Raw genomic sequence first — 20,289 nt, forward strand, 5'->3', positions numbered from 1 at the left:
TTTTTTTTTTTTTTTTTTTTTTCCTATTTCTCCTTTCATGAGTGTGTAGGTGTGTGCTGCTTTGTGTGATTTTGTCTGTATAGATTTGCTTTTACCATTTGTCCTAGGTTTCTGTCTGTCCTTTTTTTTTTTTCTTTCTTTTTTAATATAGTTTTTAGCATTTGTTATCATTGGTGGATTTGTTTTGTGGTTTGGATGATCTCTTCTTTCTTTCTCTCTTTTTGATTTTTTCTATTTTTATTACTTTTTTTTATTTTTAATAATTTTTTAAAATTTTCTATTTTAATAACATTATTTCTTTTTATATCATTCCTTTCTTTCTTTCTCCCTTTTCTTCTGAGCCGTGTGGCTGACAGGGTCTCAGTGTTCCAGCCGGGTGTCAGGCCAATGCCTCGGAGGTGGGAGAGCCAAATTCAGCACATTGTTCCACGAGAGATGTCTGAGCTCCACGTAATATCAAACGGTGAAAGCTCTCCCAGAGATCTCCATCTCAATGCTAAGACCCAGCCCCACTCAACAACCAGCAAGCTACAGTGCTGGACACCCTATGCCAAACAATTAGCAAGACAGGAACACGACCTCACCCATTAGCAGAGAGGCTGCCTAAAATCATAATACGGTCACAGGCACCCCAAAACACATCACTGGACACCGTCATGCCCACCAGAAAGACAAGATCCAGCCTCATCCACCAGAACACAGGCACTAGTCCCCTCCACCAGGAAGCCTACACAACCCAAGATCCAACCTTAGCCACTGGAGGCAGACACCAAAAACAACGGGAACTAAGAACCTGCAGCCTGCAAAAAGGACTGAAAACACAGTAAGTTAAGCAAAATGAGAAGACAGAGAAAAACACAGCAGATGAAGGAGCAAGGTAAAAACCCACAAACAAACAAATACAGAGGAAGTAGGCAGTCTACCTGAAAAAGAATTCAGAATAATGATAGTAAGGATGATCCAAAATCTTGGAAATAGAATGAAGAAAATACAAGAAACATTTAACAAGGACCTAGAAGAACTAAAGAGCAAATGAATAATGATGAACAACACAATAAATAAAGTGAAAAATTCTCTAGAAGGAATGAATAGCAAGATAACTGAGGCAGAAGAACGGATAAGTGACCTGGAAGATAAAATAGTGGAAATAACTACTACAGAGCATAATAAAGGAAAAAGAATGAAAAGAACTGAGGACAGTCTGAGAAACCTCTGGAACAACATTAAAGGCACCAACATTCGAATTATATGGGTCCCAGGAGAATAAGAGAAAAACAAAGGGACTGAGAAAATATTTGAAGAGATTATAGTTGAAAATTTCCCTAATATGGGAAAGGAAATAGTCAATCAAGTCCAGGAAGCACAGAGTGCCAGACAGGATAAATCCAAGGAGAAACATGCCAAGACACATATTAATCAAACTATCAAAAATTAAATACAAAAAATATTACAAGCAGCAAGGGAAAAGTAACAAATAACATACAAGGGAATCCCCATAAGGTTAACAGCTGATCTTTCAGCAGAAACTCTGCAAGCCAGAGGAAGGGGAAGACATATTTAAAGTGATGAAAGGGAAACATCTGCAACCAAGATTACTCTAACCAGCAAGGATCTCATTCAGATTCGATGGAGAAATTAAAACCTTTACAGACGAGCAAAAGCTAAGAGAATTCAGCACCACCAAACCAGCTTTACAACAATGCTAAAGGAACTTCTCTAGGCAGGAAACACAAGAGAAGGAAAAAACCTACAATAACAAACACAAAACAATTAAGAAAATGGTAATAGGAACATACATATCGAAAATTACCTTAAATGTAAATGGATTAAATGTTCCAACCAAAAGACATAGACTGGCTGAATGGATACAAAAACAAGACCCGGATATATGCTGTCTAGAAGAGACCCACTTCAGACCTCGGGACACATACAGACTGAAGGTGAGGGGATGGAAAAAGATATTCCATGAAAATGGAAATCAAAAGAAAGCTGAAGTAGCAATTCTCATAACAGACAACAAAGACTTTAAAATAAAGACTATTGCAAGAGACAAAGAAGGACACAACATAATGATCAAGGGATCGATCCAAGAAGAAGATATAACAATTGTAAATATTTATGCACCCAACATAGGGGCACCTCAATACGTAAGGCAAATGCTAACACCCATAAAAGGGGAAATCGACAGTAACACAATCATAGTAGGGGACTTTAACACCCCATTTTCACCAATGGACAGATCATGCAAAATGAAAATAAATAAGGAAACACAAGATTTAAATGATACATTAAACAAGATGAACTTAATTGATATTTATAGGACATTGCATTTAAAAAAAAACAGATTACACTTTCTTCTTAAGTGCTCATGGAACATTCTTCAGGATAGATCATATCTTGGGTCCCAAATCAAGCCTTGGTAAATTTAAGAAAATTGAAATCGTATCAAGTATCTTTTCCAACCACAATGCTATGAGATTAGATATCAATTAAAGGAAACAACATGTAAAAAATACAAACACATGGAGGCTAAACAATACACTACTTAATAAGCAAGAGATCACTGAAGAAATCAAAGAGGAAATCAGAAAATACCTAGACACAAGTGACAATGAAAACACGACAACCCAAAACCTATGGGATGCAGCAAAAGCAGTTCTAAGAAGGAAGTTTATGGCAATACAATCCTACCTCAAGAAACAAGAAATATCTCAAATAAGCAGCCTAACCTTACATCTAAAGCAATTAGAGAAAGAAGAACAAAAAATGCCCAAAGTTAGCAGAACAAAAGAAATCACAAAGATCAGATGAGAAATAAATGAAAAAAGAAATGAGGAAACAATAGCAAAGATCAATAAAACTAAAAGTGGCTCTTTGAGAAGATAAACAAAATTGATAAACCATTAGCCAGATTCATCAAGATAAAAAAGGGAGAAGACTCAAATCAATAGAATTAGAAATGAAAAAGGAGAAGTAACAACTGACACTGCAGAAATACAAAGGATCATGAGAGATTACTAGAAGCAACTATATGCCAATAAAATGGACAACCTGGAAGAAATGGACAAGTTCTTAGAAAAGTACAACCTTCTGAGACTGAACCAGGAGGAAATAGAAAATATAAACAGACCAATCACAAGCAGTGAAATTGAGACTGTGATTAAAAGTATTCCAAAAACAAAAGCCCAGGACCAGATGGCTTCACAGGCAAATTCTATCAAACATTTAGAGAAGAGCTAACACCCATCCTTCTCAAATTCTTCCCAAATACAGCAGAGGGAGCAACACTCCGAAACTCATTTTACGAGGCCACCATCACCTCATACCAAAACCAAAGATGTCACAAAGGAAAAAAAAACTACAGGCCAATATAACTGATGAACATAGATGCAAAAATCCTCAACAAAATACCAGCAAACAGAATCCAACAGCACATTAAGAGGATCATACATCATGATCAAGCGGGGTTTATCCCAGGAATGCAAGGATTCTTCATTATATGCAAATCAATCAATGTGATTCACCATATTAACAAATTGAAGAATAAAAACCATATGATCATCTCAATAGATACAGAAAAAGCTTTCGACAAAATTTAACACACATTTATGGTTAAAAACTCTCCGGAAAGTGGGCCTAGAGGGAATTACCTCAACATAATAAAGGCCATAAACGCCAAACTCACAGCCAACGTCATTCTCAATGGTGAAAAACTGAAACCATCACCTGTAACATCAGGAACAAGACAAGCTTACCCACTCTCACCACTATATTCAACATAGTGTTGGAAGTTTTAGCCACAGCAATCACAGAAGAAAAGGAAATAAAAAGAATCCAAAACGGAAAAGAAGAAGTAAAGCTGTCACTGTTTGCAGATGACACACTATACATAGAGAATCCTAAAGATGCTACCAGAAAACTATTAGAGCTAATCAATGAATTTGGTAAAGTAGCAGGGTACAAAATTTATGCACAGAAATCTCTGGCATTCCTATACACTAATGATGAGAAATCTGAAAGAGAAATTAACGAAATACTCCCATTTACCACTGCAACACAAAGAATAAAATGCCTAGGAATAAACCTACCTAAGGAGACAAAAGACCTGTATGCAGGAAAGTATAAGACACTGATGAAAGAAATTAAAGATGATACCAACAGATGGAGAGATATACCATATTCTTGGACTGGAAGAATCAACGTTGTGAAAATAACTATACTACCCAAAGCAATCTACAGATTCAATGCAATCCCTATCAAATTACTAAAGGCATTTTTTACAGAACTAGTACAAAAAATCTTAAAATTTGTATGGAAACACAAAAGACCCCAAATAGCCAAAGCAGTCTTGAGGGAAAAAAATGGAGCTGGAGGAATCAGACTCCCTGACTTCAGGCTATGCTAAAAAGCTACAGTAATCAAGACAGTATGGTACTGGCACAAAAACAGAAATACAGATCAATGGAACAGGATAGAAAGCCCAGAGATAAACCCACGCACCTATGGTCAACTAATCTATGACAAAAGAGGCAAGGATATACAATGGAGAAAAGACAGTCACTTCAATAAGTGGTGCTGGGAAAACTGGATAGCTACATGTAAAACAATGAAATTAGAACACTCCCTAGCACCATACACAAAAATAAACTCAGAATGGATTAAAGACCTAAATTTAAGGCCAGACACTATAAAACTCTTAGAGGAAAACATAGGCAGAACACTCTATGACATAAATCACAGCAAGATCCTTTTTCACCCACCTCCTAGAGAAATGGAAATAAAAACAAAAATAAACAAATGCGACCTAATTAAATTTAAAAGCTTTTGCACAGCAAAGGAAACACTGACACAACGAAAAGACAACCCTCAGAACGGGAGAGAATATTTGCAAATGACAAAGGATTAATCTCCAAAATTTACAAGCAGCTCGTGCAGCTCAATATCAAAAAAACAAAGAACACAATCCAAAAATGGACAGAAGACCTAAACAGACATTTCTCCAAAGAAGATATACAGATTGCCGACAAACACATGAAAGGATGCTCAACATCACTAATCATTAGAGACATGCAAATCAAAACTACAATGAGGTATCACCTCACACCAGTCTGAATGGCCATCATCAAAAAATCTACAAAGAACAAATGCTGGAGAGGGTGTGGAGAAAAGGGAACCCTCTTGCATTGTTGGTGGGAGTGTACATTGATACAGCCACTATGGAGAACAGTATGGAGGTTCCTTAAAAAACTAAAAATAGAACTACCATACGATCCAGCAATCCCACTAGTGGGCATATACCCTGAGAAAACCATTGCAGCTCTAGGTACAATATCCAGGACATGGAAGCAACCTAAGTGTCCATCGACAGATGAATGGATAAAGAAGATGTGGCACATATATACAATGGAATATTACTCAGCCATAAAAAGAAATGAAATTGAGTCATTTGTAGTGAGTTGGATGGACCTAGAGACTGTCATACAGAGTGAAGTAAGTCAGAAAGAGAAAAACAAATACCATTTGCTAACACATATATATGGAATCTTAAAAGAAAAAAAAAAATTCTGAAGTACCTAGGTGCAGGCAGGAATAAAGGCGCAGACATACAGAATGGACTTGAGGACACAGGAAGGGGGAAGAGTAAGCTGGGACGAAGTGAGAATGGCATGGACTTTTACATACTACCAAATGTAAAATAGCTAGCTAGTGGGAAGCAGCCGCATAGCACAGGGAGATCAGCTCTGTGCTTTGTGACCACCTAGAGGGGTGGGATAGGGAGGGGGGGAGGGAGACACAGAGGGAGGAGATGTGGGGATATATGTATATGTATAGCTGATTCACTTTGTTATACAGCAGAAACTAACACACCACTGTAAAGCAATTATACTCCAATAAAGACGTTAAAAAAAAAACAAAAGAAACCTGATAACACTGCCAGGAAAATTATTTCTTTTAAGACCAATAGGAACTAGTTTATCAGCATTTCAATGAGTCACGACCATAAATACTTAAATCAGTGGGTACAGTGAATTAATTAGGACACTTGGCTTATTAAGAGGGTTGATTGTAGGGACAGGTTACAGATGCAACCTGGAGGTCCTAAACAGTAAAGTCCTTTTGTTTTGCCACCAAAAGAAGTAGTTGCAGAGACATTCATTGGAAATAAATCCAACAAACAGAATGCAATTCAACAGATATACGAACGCTGCCAAAAGCAAAATAGACTATTAGGGTCTGGAGTAATTGGAAATAAACTGTAAATTTTGTAAGAAAAGAAAAGAAAATGAAAGTGAGGAAAAGTATTACTTCAAGTAATACAAACAGTGCTTTAAAACAAATTGAAACTGTACACCAAAATAGAAGATTATTTTAACCAAGGCAAATTCAAAACAAATTTCTGTTAGGGACATTTGTATGATATACAATGATGACGCTAATCCCTTGGGGAGTAATACATGCATCTCTTTGGGAGTATAAGAAATCTATTTCCTTATAAGTCAGTGAGGGGTACTGTGGGTTTGGAGTTGTGTTTCATTTATTTTTTAACTACCGGGTGTTTATTCCTGAGTATTTGATGGTTGTACTTTATGACTCAGGGAACTGAGCTACTGCAGGGTGATATATTCAAAGAATTTCTCTTTCCATCAAGTTCAGTGTTTTACTAGTTTTAAAAGCAGTTATTACTTTTATTGTCTGCAGCAAAACCAAATGCATACTTTACTTTAGTTGCACATCTGTATTGATAATGCTAGGTCACCAGCTCTTCAGTACAAACCCCAAACTGTGACATTATAAAAGCTTGCCTCCTTATTGAAGTTTAGCCCTTGCTTGTAAAAACAAGGTGAAGGTCCAATTAGCAATTCAGAGGAAAACAGGAGGGCAGTCTTTTGTGCATAGGAATCCCCATTCGAAAACCTATAACCTATAATGAGCCCCGTTTAACACATCGAATGCTTTCCTTTCAGACAAGCCCAAATACCAGGTCACTAATGAGCATGAATTTAAAACGTGGAGGCCATGAACAAAACAGGTTATTGTGAAAATTGGCTCATATTAAGAGATTTAAAAGACTTGGCTAGCTCTGTTTGGCCTGACAGGTCTAGCTAATTAATCAAATGCTTTGATAAGTAACTAACTTCTCCCATTTTAAAAGGGAACTCTAATCTGCCAAACTGTGAAGGAAAAGGACAATCTTGATGTTACTTAAAATATAAAGAATGGAATTTCATGGCCATGTGCATTACCCATGCTTATTTTGACAAGGGGGTTCTAGTCAAAGCTGTGATATCTGAAACACACCAATTCAAAAGTATTAGAAAATACCATATTTCTTATTCCTCTGTTACAAGTCTGTATTTCAGGAAAAGAGTACCAACACGGAGGGCTTTCTAGAAAAGACTTTAGAGACTGTTATCACTGGTCAGATTTGCTCAGAAGCAAGAGCTTGCAGTAGGGCAGAGCACAAAGGAACCAGCCTCTTGCCTTAGCCCCACCACCCGTGCTTTCCTTTTACGGCTCTCACTGTGAGACATCTCTGTGGCACAAGGAGCTCTTGGTTAATTAGAATGTCTAGGAGTCTCTTTCTCTTGTCCTCAATTCAAAAAAATGAACAACGTATCAGGTGCCAAGCCTTTTGTTGTGCTCAGAGTAAAAACACACAGGGCAGACATGACAGTTACAAAGGACCAACTGGTTAAGGAGGCAGCTGAGGGATATGGAAAAAGGAAAGACTTTGGAGGCATTCAAAGCAGAGATGGAATACTGGCCCCACTCCTTAGAGCTCTGTGACATCGTACAGGTCAATGAAAACATTTTGAATCTCATTTTTCCTACCTGAAAAATGGGACAAATTATACTTTTTTTGCAGGGCAATTGCATCAATGAGGAGAGTAATTGTCACATGGTAGTGTTACTGAGTCCAAGCTCGCTCTGCTCGCCCCACAACAGGCCAATAAATCGGGAGATGAGGTGTTGAGGCAAGGAATACGACTTTATTCGGAAAGCCGGCAGGCCAGGAAGATGGAGGACTAGGGTCCCCCCCAAAAAATATCTTATGGGGTCTGGATGCCAGTTTCTTTTATAGAATCAGAGAGGGATGTAAAGTAAAAAGGGAGAAGAGAGAGGGAGAGGTGGGGAGGGAGTAAAGTAAAAAGGGCCATCAGTCTTGCAAAACGTCTCCTGGAATGACCAGCCTCCGGGAGGGGATGTTAATTTCTTCTTTCTTGCAGCCATTCACAGGGGGGTAGCGTTCCCTGAGGCAGACCGTTATGTATGATTATAATAACAAAAGCAACAAAGAGCAAAGGCTAAAGTCAAAGAAACAGATACAATATGGAGTCAAAATTGGCTCTTCCCTGTTACAGTAGTGACTCAATAAATAGTGGCTATTTTTTTCTTCCCTCTTAGAACTTTCTGTGGCAGGCAGAAAGTTTACTTACTTTGGTGACCCCATAAGGAATCACACCTCTTGCTGTTTACACACCCACTTGTAGTCCCTCCCACTTGGACTCTAGCCTTTGTCATGGGACTAGCTTTGGCCAATGGGACATTAACAGAAGCTTCATAAGTGCCTGTACATTGGAACTTTCCCTCTTAGAATGCTCACGCTTAAAATGATCCCTCTTTGAAATCAGCTGCCATTGTGTGAGAAGCCCAACCTGGCCATGTGGAGAGGCCACGGGAGGAGACCTGAGACCCCTGTCATTGGCCAGCACTGACAGCTACGTGTATGAACCATCATGGAAGAGGATCTTCGGTCCCCACAACTGAGCTACCCCGTCCGATGCCAAGTGGAGCAGAGATAAGCCATCCCACTGAGCCTGTCCAAACTGCAAAATTGTGAGCAAATAAGTAGTTGTTGTTGTTTTAAGCCACTAAGTTTTGGGGTGATCTGTTCGTAACAACCAGAACGCTTAGCACCTTTTCATTATCTGCTACTGCTTGCTGACTCCCAAGAATTCTGCATAGTGTTTAAAGAATACAGTCTTCAGTACTCATGACTAGCCTAATATTTTCTGAGGTCTTCAGAATTTTCTAATTGTTCATGAACTCCAGATTGTCTTTGAAGATTGGCTGAATTACTCTGGACCAAATACACAACCCCCTTTTTTCTCTTATAGATGTCCTGAATAAAGGAAGTTGCCAGACAAGAGATTAGTGTATGAACAAATTTTAGATATTCTTTTTGAATTTTATTTTATTATTTTATACAGCAGGTTATTAGTTATCCATTTTATACATATTAGTGTATATATGTAAGCCCAATTTCCCAATGCATCACACCATCCCCACCCCCTACCCCACCACTTTCCCCCCTTGGTGTCCATAAGTTTGTTCTCTACATCAGTGTCTCTATTTCTGCCCTGCAAACCGGTTCATCTGTACCATTTTTCTAGGTTCCACGTATATGCGTTAATATACGATATTTGTTTTTCTCTTTCTGACTTACTTCACTCTGTATGGCAGTCTCTAGGACCATCCACAACTCTACAAATGACCCAATTTTGTTTTGTTGGCTGAGTAATATTCCATTGTATATATGTCCCACATATTCTTTATTCATTCGTCTGTCGATGGGAATTTAGGTTGCTTCCATGACATGGCTATTGTGAACGGTGCTGCAATGAACATTGGGGTGCATGTGACTTTTTGAATTATGGTTTTCTCTGGGTATATGCCCAGTAGTGGGATTGCTGGGTCATATGGTAATATTATTTTTAGTCTTTTAAGGAAACTCCACACTGTTCTCCATAGTGGCTGTATCAATTTACACTCCCACCAACAGTGCAAGAGGGTTTCCTGATCTCCACACCCTCTCCAGCATTTGTTGTTTATAGATTTTCTGATGATGCCCATTCTGACTGGTGTGAGGTGATACCTCATTGTACTTCTGATTTGCATGTCTCTAATGATTAGTGATACTGAGCATCCTTTCATGTGTTTGTTGGCAATCTGTATATCTTCTTTGGAGAAATGTCTATTTAGGTCTTCTGCCCATTTTTGGATTGGGTTGTTTGTTTTTTCACTATTGAGCTGCATGAGCTGTTTATATATTTTGGAGATTAATCCTTTATTCCGTTGATTCATTTGCAAATATTTTCTCCCATTCTGAGGGTTGTCTTTTAGTCTTGTTTCTAGTTTCCTTTGCTTTGCAAAAACTTTTAAGTTTCATTAGCTCCCATTTGTTTATTTTGTTTTTATTTGCATTACTGTAGGAGGTGGATCAAAAAAGATCTTGCATGAGCTGTTTATATGTTTTGGAGATTATTCCTTTGTCCGTTGATTTGTTTGCAAATATTTTCCCCCATTCTGAGGGCTGTCTTTTCGTCTTGCTTGTAGTGTTCTTTGCTTTGTGAAAGCTTTTAAGTTTCATTAGGTCCCGTTTATTTTTGTTTTTATTTCCATTACTCTAGGAGGTGGATCAAACAACATCTTGCTGTGATTTATGTCATGGAGTGTTCTGCCTATGTTTTCCTCTAAGAGTTTTATAGTGTCCAGTCTTACATTTAGGTCTCTAAACCATTTTGAGTTTATTTTTGTGTATGGTGTTAGGGAGTGTTCTAATTTTATTCTTTTACATGTAGCTGTCCAGTTTTCCCAGGACCACATATTGAAGAGACTGTCTTTTCTCCACTGTATACCCTTGTCTCCTTTATCAAAGATAATGTGACCATATGTGCATGGGTTTATCTCTGGGCTTTCTATCCTGTTCCATTGATCTATATTTCTGTTTTTGTGCTAATACCATACTGTCTTGATTACTGTACCTTTGTAGTATAGTCTGAAGTCAGGGAACCTAATTCCTCCAGCTCCGTTTTTCTTTCTCAGGATTGCTTTGGCTATTTGGGTTCTTTTGTGCTACCATACAAATTGTGAAATTTTTGTTCTAGTTCTGTGAAAAATGACATTTGTAGGTTGATAGGGATTACAGTGAATCTGTAGATTGCTTTGGGTAGTATAGTCATTTTCACAATGTTGATTCTCTCGATCTAAGAATGTGGTATATCTCTCAATCTGTTTGTATCATGTTTAATTTCTTTCATCACTGTCTTCTAGTTTTCTGCATACAGGTCTTTTGTCTCCCTAGGTAGGTTTATTCCTAGGTATTTTATTCTTTGTGCTGCAATGGTAAATGGGAGTATTTCTTTCATTTCTCTTTCAGGTTTTTCATCAATAGTGTATATGAATGCAAGAGATTTCTGTGCATTAATTTTGTGTCCTGCAAATTTACCAAATTCATTGATTAGCTCTAGTAGTTTTCCGGTGGCATCTTTAGGATTCTCTATGTATAGTATCCTGTCATCTGCAAACAGTGACAGTTTTACTTCTTCTTTTCCAATTTGTATTCCTTTTATTTCTTTTCTTCTCTGATTGCCATGGCTAGGACTTCCAAAACTATGTTGAATAATAGTGGTGAGAGTGGACATCCTTGTCTTCTTCCTGATCTTAGAGGAAATGCTTTCAGTTTTTCACCATTGAGAATGATGTTTGCTGTGGGTTTGTCATATATGACCTTTACTATGTTGAGGTAGGTTCCCTCTATGCCCACTTTCTGGAGAGGTTTTATCATAAATGGGTGTTGAATTTTGTCAAAAGCTTTTTCTGCATCTACTGAGATGATCACTTTTTTTTTTTTTTTTTGCGGTATGCGGGCCTCTCACTGTCGTGGCCTCTCCCATTGTGGAGCACAGGCTCCGGACGCACAGGCTCATTGGCCATGGCTCACGGGCCTAGCCGCTCCGTGGCACGTAGGATCTTCCCGGACCGGGGCACGAACCCGTGTCCCCTGCATCGGCAGGCGGACTCTCAACCACTGTGCCACCAGGGAAACCCGATCATATGGTTTTTATTCTTCAATTTGTTAGCATGGTGTATCACATTGATTGATTTGCATATATTGAAGAATCCTTGCATCCCTGGGATAAATCCTACTTGATCATGGTGTATGATCCTTTTAATGCATTGTTGGATTCTGTTTGCTAGTATTTTGTTGAGAGTTTTTGCATCTACGTTCATCAGTGATATTGGTCTGTAATTTTCTTTTTTTGTAGTATCTTTGTCTGGCTTTGGTATCAGGGTGATGGTGGCCTCATAGAATTAGTTTGGGAGTGTTCCTTCCTCTGCAATTTTTTGGAAGAGTTTGAGAAGGATGGGTGTTAGCTCCTCTCTAAATGTTTGATAGAATTCACCTGTGAAGCCATCTGGTCCTGGACTTTTGTTTGTTGGTAGATTTCTAATCACAGTTTCAATTTCATTACTTGTGACTGATCTGTTTATCTTTTTTATTTCTTCCTGGCTCAGTCTTGCAAGGTTATACCTTTCTAAGAATAACAAATTTTAGAATTTTTCATATAATTGTTAGAAATTTTTATATAAGTATTTGGCCCTGTATTTTCCAGCTTTTAAAAAGATGAATCCTCATAGTTAGCTGTCAGTATTGCAAGTTCCTTACCAACTTTATTTATATCACTTCTTTTACACTCTGTCAACAAACAATATGAATACTTATATTTTGAATTTGAATACTTTTACTTTGAGCATGTCTCCTAATATTACCATCTAAAAACAGTGACATGGCAAAGATTGCTCTTATCTTCCCAAACATTGTTTCTCCCTTTCCTCCTTAATAAAAACACAAAAACAAATATATTTGGGATGGTAATACACCCAACTAAAATTTTAGAATTCCAAGCTTCCCTTTAAGCAAGGTATAGCCATGTTAGTTTGTTTTGATCAAGAGATCTAAGCAGAAGTGATGTATGGGATTTATAGAAAGACTCGTTATAAAGAAGAGAACAGCTCTTCTGGTACCCTCCTCCCCTTTTCTGGCTTCCTTCCTACTGGGGAGGTTGGCCATCCAGCAGAAATCTTAGAACATGAGGTGACCTTGAGGATGAAAGTCACGTGCTAAGGATACAGAAACCCAGGTCCCTGATGACAGCTGAGCCACCATATCAGCTCTGGACTCCTTAGGTCTGCACTTACTTTACATAAGGATAAGAAAATTAACTTCTACCTTGTTTCAGCCACTATTATTTTAGAATTTGTATTATTTGCAGATAAACTTAATCCTAAGAAATACCAAGTAACCTAAATCTTTCAATATGTGAAAAAAAAAGGTTTAATTTTAGTCTTAAGTTAAAAACATTTAAAAGAAAAAAAAATCCTGAAAAAATTCAACAAGTCATAAATAGTGAGACGTTTGCCACTGGAAAATCAATATACACAATCTAGCATACAGCAAGAATTCGTGCCTTTTTGCTAAAATATGTTTTGCCTATTCAAAGATATATTACAACAATACAACCATAGAACATGGAAAGGCACGAGAAAACCATTTATCACTGTTGAAGTTCTTCAGTGGTTTGGCTGTGCCATTAGTACACTTTGAGAAGATTCAAATAAAGAAGACAAATTCCATATTACAATCTAAGTGAGGTAAGTTGCTTAATTGTCACAAAATGACAGCACAGTTTTTGAAAATTTTAAAGTACATAGATTCTATGTGGTAAAATCTAACTTGGAATTAATTCTTAACTCCACCAAAGACACGGATTGGAGACGAGCACAATGGGTATGTGCGTACCATGGGTGTATGGTAATAATCATCAAAAGCTCTATCAAAGCACATTTTTATTTTTCAAAGGAAAATTGTAATGAGGATCTTAACTTTTTCCAATGATTGAAAAAAGCTTGTTTTATACTGATCTCAAACTTAATGACAGACTGAAATAGAGTTTCACAGTGAAAGACTGTATTTTCAACAAAATATTCAGATGCCTCAATTAGATGAAAATTTTACCTAGGAAACAAAGTCCAATTGTTTTCCTAACAATCATTGAAAATACCAATTGAGAAGAGCTTTCAACTTCCTAGACTCTACAATGCCACAGCTCCTGGTAGCGTCATAAGCCGAGCTAGGGGGTTACCCAAACTGCAGGAAGAATGAGTAAGGGCATATCATGAATGACAGAGTTTATCGTAAGGTAAGAATGTTATGTAAATTAAACCTACCATGTTAGAAAGGCTTAAATACCCTAAAGTTTATTTTAAATGAATATAAAATACAAATATTACTCATAAATAAAATCACTTTATTTTTTGATAACTGAATTTCCCCACTCCATCTGGTGTATGTTTTCTTTAGAGCAGAGGAGATCGGGCACGTTCAGGGTGGTAGGGCTGTAGACCAGTATATGTCTTCTTTAGAGATATTTCCTTAAAACTTAAGGCCACCCTCTGAGGTGATAATCTTTCTGAAACTGCCATCCTTTTCTTTTTTTTTTTTTTTTGGCTGCCCTACGCAGCATGCAGGATCTTCGTTCCCGGAAAAGGGATCGAACCTGTGCCCCCTGCAGTGGAAGCACAGAGCCTTAACCACTGGACCGCCACGAAAGTCCCTGTTATCCATTTTAATTGGAAAGATATCTTAAGAGTTTTAATAGCTAGAATGTTTCCCACTGTTTTTCACCAAAGCTTTAAATTTGTTTACAACTCCGAAAGTAAATCAACTGAGGGTAAGTAATATCACTTTTCCAGTCAATGTCTACTAAGTTGTAAAGGAAAAAGAACTTCTTTTATACAAGAGGATAGAAAATGGGGTTCTAAAAGCACTATGGTATTCATTCCTCCAGCATATGTTTTGATGTGTCATCTTGTTCAAAGATAGGAGATGCAAAATATTGTTTTGTGTATTGATGAATAAACATTTGGATCCTAAACTCAATATTAAATATCTGTTTTAAAGTGTAAAATATATATTTTTAGTAAAAGGCCAAGTCTAAAGCACTTATGGGATGAGACAGTCTTTTATTTATTTATTTTTTTTGAGACAGTCTTTTAAACTCAATATTAAATATCTGTTTTAAAGTGTAAAATAAAAAATATATATTTTTAGTAAAAGGCCAAGTCTAAAGCACTTATGGGATGAGACAGGCTTTACTAGACAGAAGTCCTTGTCAATATAAGTGTCACGTTATGCACAAGGGTGCCAGCGAGCTGGGAAGTGCCAGAGGGGCAGTTGGCCAAACTGACTGACCTGCATGGTAGCTGACAGTGGTCTTCAGGGCTTTCCTTAGACTTATATATGGTCAACCCGAGCACAAAATGGAACCATCTGAATCCAACTGGACCACTCAGCAGCTGCCTTAGTCTGTTAGCCCAGAACCATGCCTTGAGATGGGAACGAGGCTTAAGGAAAACAAAAGAGAGAGAAGGAACCGGGAGAGAGTCCTTAGGGAAATACGCTGTCTGTCACACATGAGAACACTGGCTCTTGACCCTGGCTGCACATCAGAATCGCCTGGGAGCTTTAAAAAATCCAGATGCCCAGGCTGTACCCAAGACCAATTAAATCAGGATTTGGGGGAGACAGGACTCAACATTAGGACTGTTTTGAAAGCTCCCCAGGTGATCCCGGTCATTCTGAGCAAACTCTCCCTGAGCTATTGGCATTTAGGAAAGTCATCAAGAGAACAAGGAAAAGGAGACACATAATTTCCCCTAGTGAAACTGTGTGATTGTGGGTACACAATCTAATTCCTGACTGCCAGATTAAGATATTAACCCAATTATGCTCATTTTATTACATTGAAAAAATGGAGCTATCATTTTAGTTTAATTTGTCCAACTGCTAAAAGAATAACGTATTCCAGTGTCAATATGCCAAACCTAATACATTTCATATGAAAGGCATCTATTTATGAGTTTTAGCAAGATTGGAGAACTGCCAAAGCACATTTTCCAGCAGATCTAGGAGGCTTAGCAGGTAGTAAGCTGAGCTGGCATGTAGGGCCTTGTGTTAATGAAAACGCAAGAACTCTGGTTTTCTAACTATTAGTAACTCGGAACTTAGAGTTAACGGTTCTGGAGGTTTTCCACGCACCTCGTCTGGGCATAATGGAAAACTGACACCTAAGTACTCAAGCATCATGTGAACAGTGTGTAAATGCTGTACAGAGAGACACAGCTGCTCAACCAAATGGAGAACAAAAACACAGCAACACACAATGCACGAGTAAATAAAATCCCTATGAATCAATTCACTCAGGCATAATACCCTAAATCCTCAAAAAAAAAAGCAACAGGAATCCTTTTCCATAGAATACCCAAGGGTAACCGATGTAACAAAGTGGTTAATGACAATACAAGATTAAAATAAACACCAGAAACCGCTATGTCTGGATTCATATTACCTAGATGAGAAGTTAACATATTCTAGAAAAGCTCACTTAATTACACTGGTGATGAATTATCTTTTCTTCGGCTTAGCGGATAGGACTTGGGCCCAACTCTCCTGACCTTGTGAGTAAGTTGAGCCACATGTTCATCTGAAGATAATACAGAAGCTGCATCTTTACGGAAAAAGCTCCTTTTTAAAAAGTAAAGCAAAGAAAAACAAGAGAACAGAAGGAAGATGAATTAATCCTAATCCCACCACCTTCAGATACCAAAACACTTGTATCTGCATTAGCATCTCCTTTTTAGAATGAGAGGGTGGGGTTCCTCCAGATCTTTGGCCAGCAGATAGAAATAAGCTTTCACAGGGGCAAACTTCCTGAAGGCTTTCAGAAGTTGTTTCACTAATGCTCACCCTGCTGCCCAAATCAGAATCCCAGGCAGTCACTGTTCCCCGCCTCCTTCACCGCAAACTCACTCAAGTCTTCCCTTCCTAAATCCTCAATGCCCCTCAGAGAAATCCACTATTCTCCACCCTCACTAGCAGCACTTTGCAGGGATCATCAGAATACCTGGTGCAGCTTCCTTGCCCCCTGGTTTTCACTCCTCTTCAATCCTCCTAACATAGCCAGAGAATCTTTCCAAAATGCAAATCACGATGTAATCTCCTTCAGAAACTTCCCGAGGCGGTTAGGATGGGATGGCGTCATGATTCCACAGCTTGGTTCACAGGGCCACCACCTCCCTGTGTTCCCTGCAGGGCAGGGCTGCTCTGTCTCCACTCTCCACCTTGAACTGAATGTCTCAGCCATATTGTCTTTTCAAAGGTGGAATGAGGCCTCTGGGCCTTCAGACATGCTCTTCCCTGGGCCTGGAACACTTCTCCCCATGCCTCCCTCACCTTCACCTAGTTGTCTTTTAATTGTTTGCTTAAAAGTCACTTTCTCGAGAAAGCTTTTTCTGATCCCTAAAATCGATTAGGACCCCTGGCTCTGGGCTCCCTTAGTACCTATGCATCCCAATTATAACACTCAGGCCTAGTGTGCACGGACTTGTTTAATAGCTTTGTGATCCTTCCTGCAGGCTATAAGAAGCCGTATGAGGGCAGGGGGTTGTCCATCTTATTCACGGTGTTGTGCACAGGGTCTAGCTAAGTGTCTGGTCTATAGTCGATTTCCAAGGTAATATTTTTTTGAACAAATAAATGAAACTTGTATATCCTTTTGTTGTACATTGTCTTCCTTATCAATAACTTTCTTATCAATATCAATATCTTATGGTTTTGCAACCATACCTCAGAATACGAGATGCCCAGGTAAAAATCTTGATGGACTAGATCTGTGATTTTAGACATGTTAATTAAGTTCTCTAAACTTCAGTTTCAATACTATAAAATGAAGACGGTAAACTGCCTTGTAGAACAGTTGTCAAGCTTTTAGAGATAAGGTATGTCTGGTGACACATAACAGGCCTCCCGTAAAATGGGGACCATGACCGTCTCTGCCATCTCCCTGAAGAATTCCCAGGAAGAGCAATGGAAAAACTTTCTAAATACCAATACTATTTTAGACAATCACATACATCTATTCTCATTACTGTAACTGTACCTCCCATTTTGCATTAATAAATACATATCCTTAAATATTATATTTTTTGTTATAGCTTTTTCAGTGTGGATTCATCCAGAAGTTGTGTACTGGCCTTCTTATATGTGCATGTTCCATAGTAGTAGCATTCCTTTAGATAAAACTGTATATTTTGGCATGCAGAGTCCCTATCGTCTCCTCTGAGTGGACCCAGAATATTCTCATGTCAAAAGCTTGAACAATCATCTGAATATCCCAGCCAGAGAACACAGCTACTGAAATCCCCTGATTGGAACAACATATTACTACCCCTCCTTTTCCATACACAAGCCTCTTCAGGGGAATACACAGAGAACCGTGGGCCAAGACAGGGACCCTCAAAGTTAATTAAAGGACCAGAGCCACAGGAATCTGTTCTTGCCTATAGATGGAGCACATATTCAAACTTTTGCGCACCCTGAGGACTTTCCATGGCTCACCCCCTTCTAGGCCCATTACCCTAACTGTGAGTACCTCAAAGGTGGCAATTTGCCATATACTCTTTCCTGGTGTCTGCCTCTATGCCTAGAACAGTGGTCCCTGGCAGGAGAGATTAATAAAGGTGTGTAAAGTAATGAATTAATGAATTCACAGTTGAGAAATTAATGAATACACAGTTGAAAATTTCTTTTCACAGAAGTGAAAAGAAATCTATCTTTTCACAGATTGTGACTAAATAACAGCAGGTGGACATGAGTACACAGAAGGTATGGTAGATACTTTGGGTGGCCTGCCTAGGGCTCCCAGCTGTTTCTGTTTCAGCTCCAACTGTGCTCCAACTGCCTGCCATATCTGCTTCTCTTTGCCTCAGGGCTTTCTCTGAAGCTTCAAAGATAGGCACTACTGTGCCTATTTGCATGGCAGGCCAGACCAGCCAGGAAAAATCACATTTTCAAACCCAGTGGCGTTAAGCCAAAACCTGATGAGAGCTGGTGTATAAATACCCCACTTCCCTCACCCTTTGGGCAGGATAACTCTGAGACAGTATTAAATCATTTCAAAGAATTCTCCTGAATGCATCCCCTTTGCTGTCTTATTTCTCACTCCCCTATCAATAATTTATGAACTTCCCAAATACATGACTTACATCTTGACATGGGGTCTGGTTCTGAGGGAAACCCAAATTAACATTAAAAAAAAGAACATACATGAAGAATACAAAAGCTAACATGTACTCTATCTAAGATAGTCCGAGAAAGTCAGTAAGGTATTTTGCTAGGCTGCCAAAATGTATACTTCCAAATAAAATTTCCATTAACTTCCATGTATTATAATTAACTAAACTGTATACTCTGATACAAGTAACACAACACAGTGTACACATCCTTAACATGCAGTTTCAACATTAGACATGTATGAGCCACAGGAGCAATAAGTATTGCAGAAATAAACTAGTAAATTGGTCATGGGCAATTTATCCTTAATGAGAGCACCAGCTTCCTGCCACAAAATGTTTCTTTAAGCATGATTTCAAATGTGATATCACTCAAAAAAAAGTGCAGTTTCAAAATAAAATGCTCCAATAGTTCTATTTGCTTAGCCACAAGTTTATCAGTTAAGAATCCTACCATTAATTAGCACTCCCACGTCAAGGCTTCAAAGCAAGAAGATGAAAGGAAAAACTATAAATTGGCAGTTTAAAATTAAAAGATTCATGAAAAACTAAGTTGCCTTCGAACGATATTTTGGAAATCATATTGCTAAGTGGTAACCATTCAGTTACACACGTTCTTATAAAATGTCAGTATATATGATTTAAATGTTTAAGAAAAATTTTATTTAGGTGAGTAGTTTTCTTTTTATTCCAAATAACTAGTAGTGCTGTATCTTTCACTTTGTATACTGTAATTATTTATTTATTTTTATTATTTTACACAACTCAAATGCAATTGTGTTTCATCAGAAGATAGATTTGAATGATGGTTTTAAGGCCAGCACCTCATATAATTTAATTCCATTACCCAATTTGTCCAGCTTTTTTGCCTGAATATAGTCAATAATGAAAAACACTTCAATCCTTGCTGAATCTTTGCTGAATCACATCATAATTCTCCATTCCTAACATGAGTACGAAAAAAAGAAATATTCAGATGCATCTTTAAAAATACAGTTTATATACATATAAGTATTATATACACATATAAATGGAAAAAAATGAAAGTGACTCTGTCATAGAAGAAGTGGGTCTTTTAAAAGTTAAAGAAATGTAATATATTTATACAGATGAAAAAATAGAGATATAAAGCAATTTGTAGAATACTAAGGAATACACAAATTTCTAAAAACTTTTGAAGGTTTCAGTAACTTAACTTTTTTACTTAGTACCTTTATAGATCTGGATTCTTGCTTTATATTGGGTATCCTAATTTAGTTCATCCCTAACATATTATGAACTATTGACTTCTTAAGCAACATTTTTTGCTGTTATAAAATCAAAAGGAAAAATGCAGATGTTTGGAAAACAGAAGAGATAAAGGGAGACTGGGAC

General features: G+C 37.9%; 1 protein-coding gene across 1 annotated transcript in view; it reads right to left on the minus strand.

Annotated features, from left to right (window-relative positions):
• Nucleotides 1-20,289, minus strand: part of MACROD2 (mono-ADP ribosylhydrolase 2) — a 1,989,594-nt gene that overhangs the window by 1,173,460 nt on the left and 795,845 nt on the right. The gene's annotated exons all lie outside the window — the stretch shown is intronic.

Source organism: Aethalodelphis obliquidens, unplaced genomic scaffold (assembly GCF_003676395.1).
Source record: "Aethalodelphis obliquidens isolate GAN/ISIS:26980383/991018 unplaced genomic scaffold, ASM367639v1 scaffold18, whole genome shotgun sequence".
In the NCBI taxonomy this organism is placed as follows: Eukaryota; Metazoa; Chordata; class Mammalia; order Artiodactyla; family Delphinidae; genus Aethalodelphis; species Aethalodelphis obliquidens.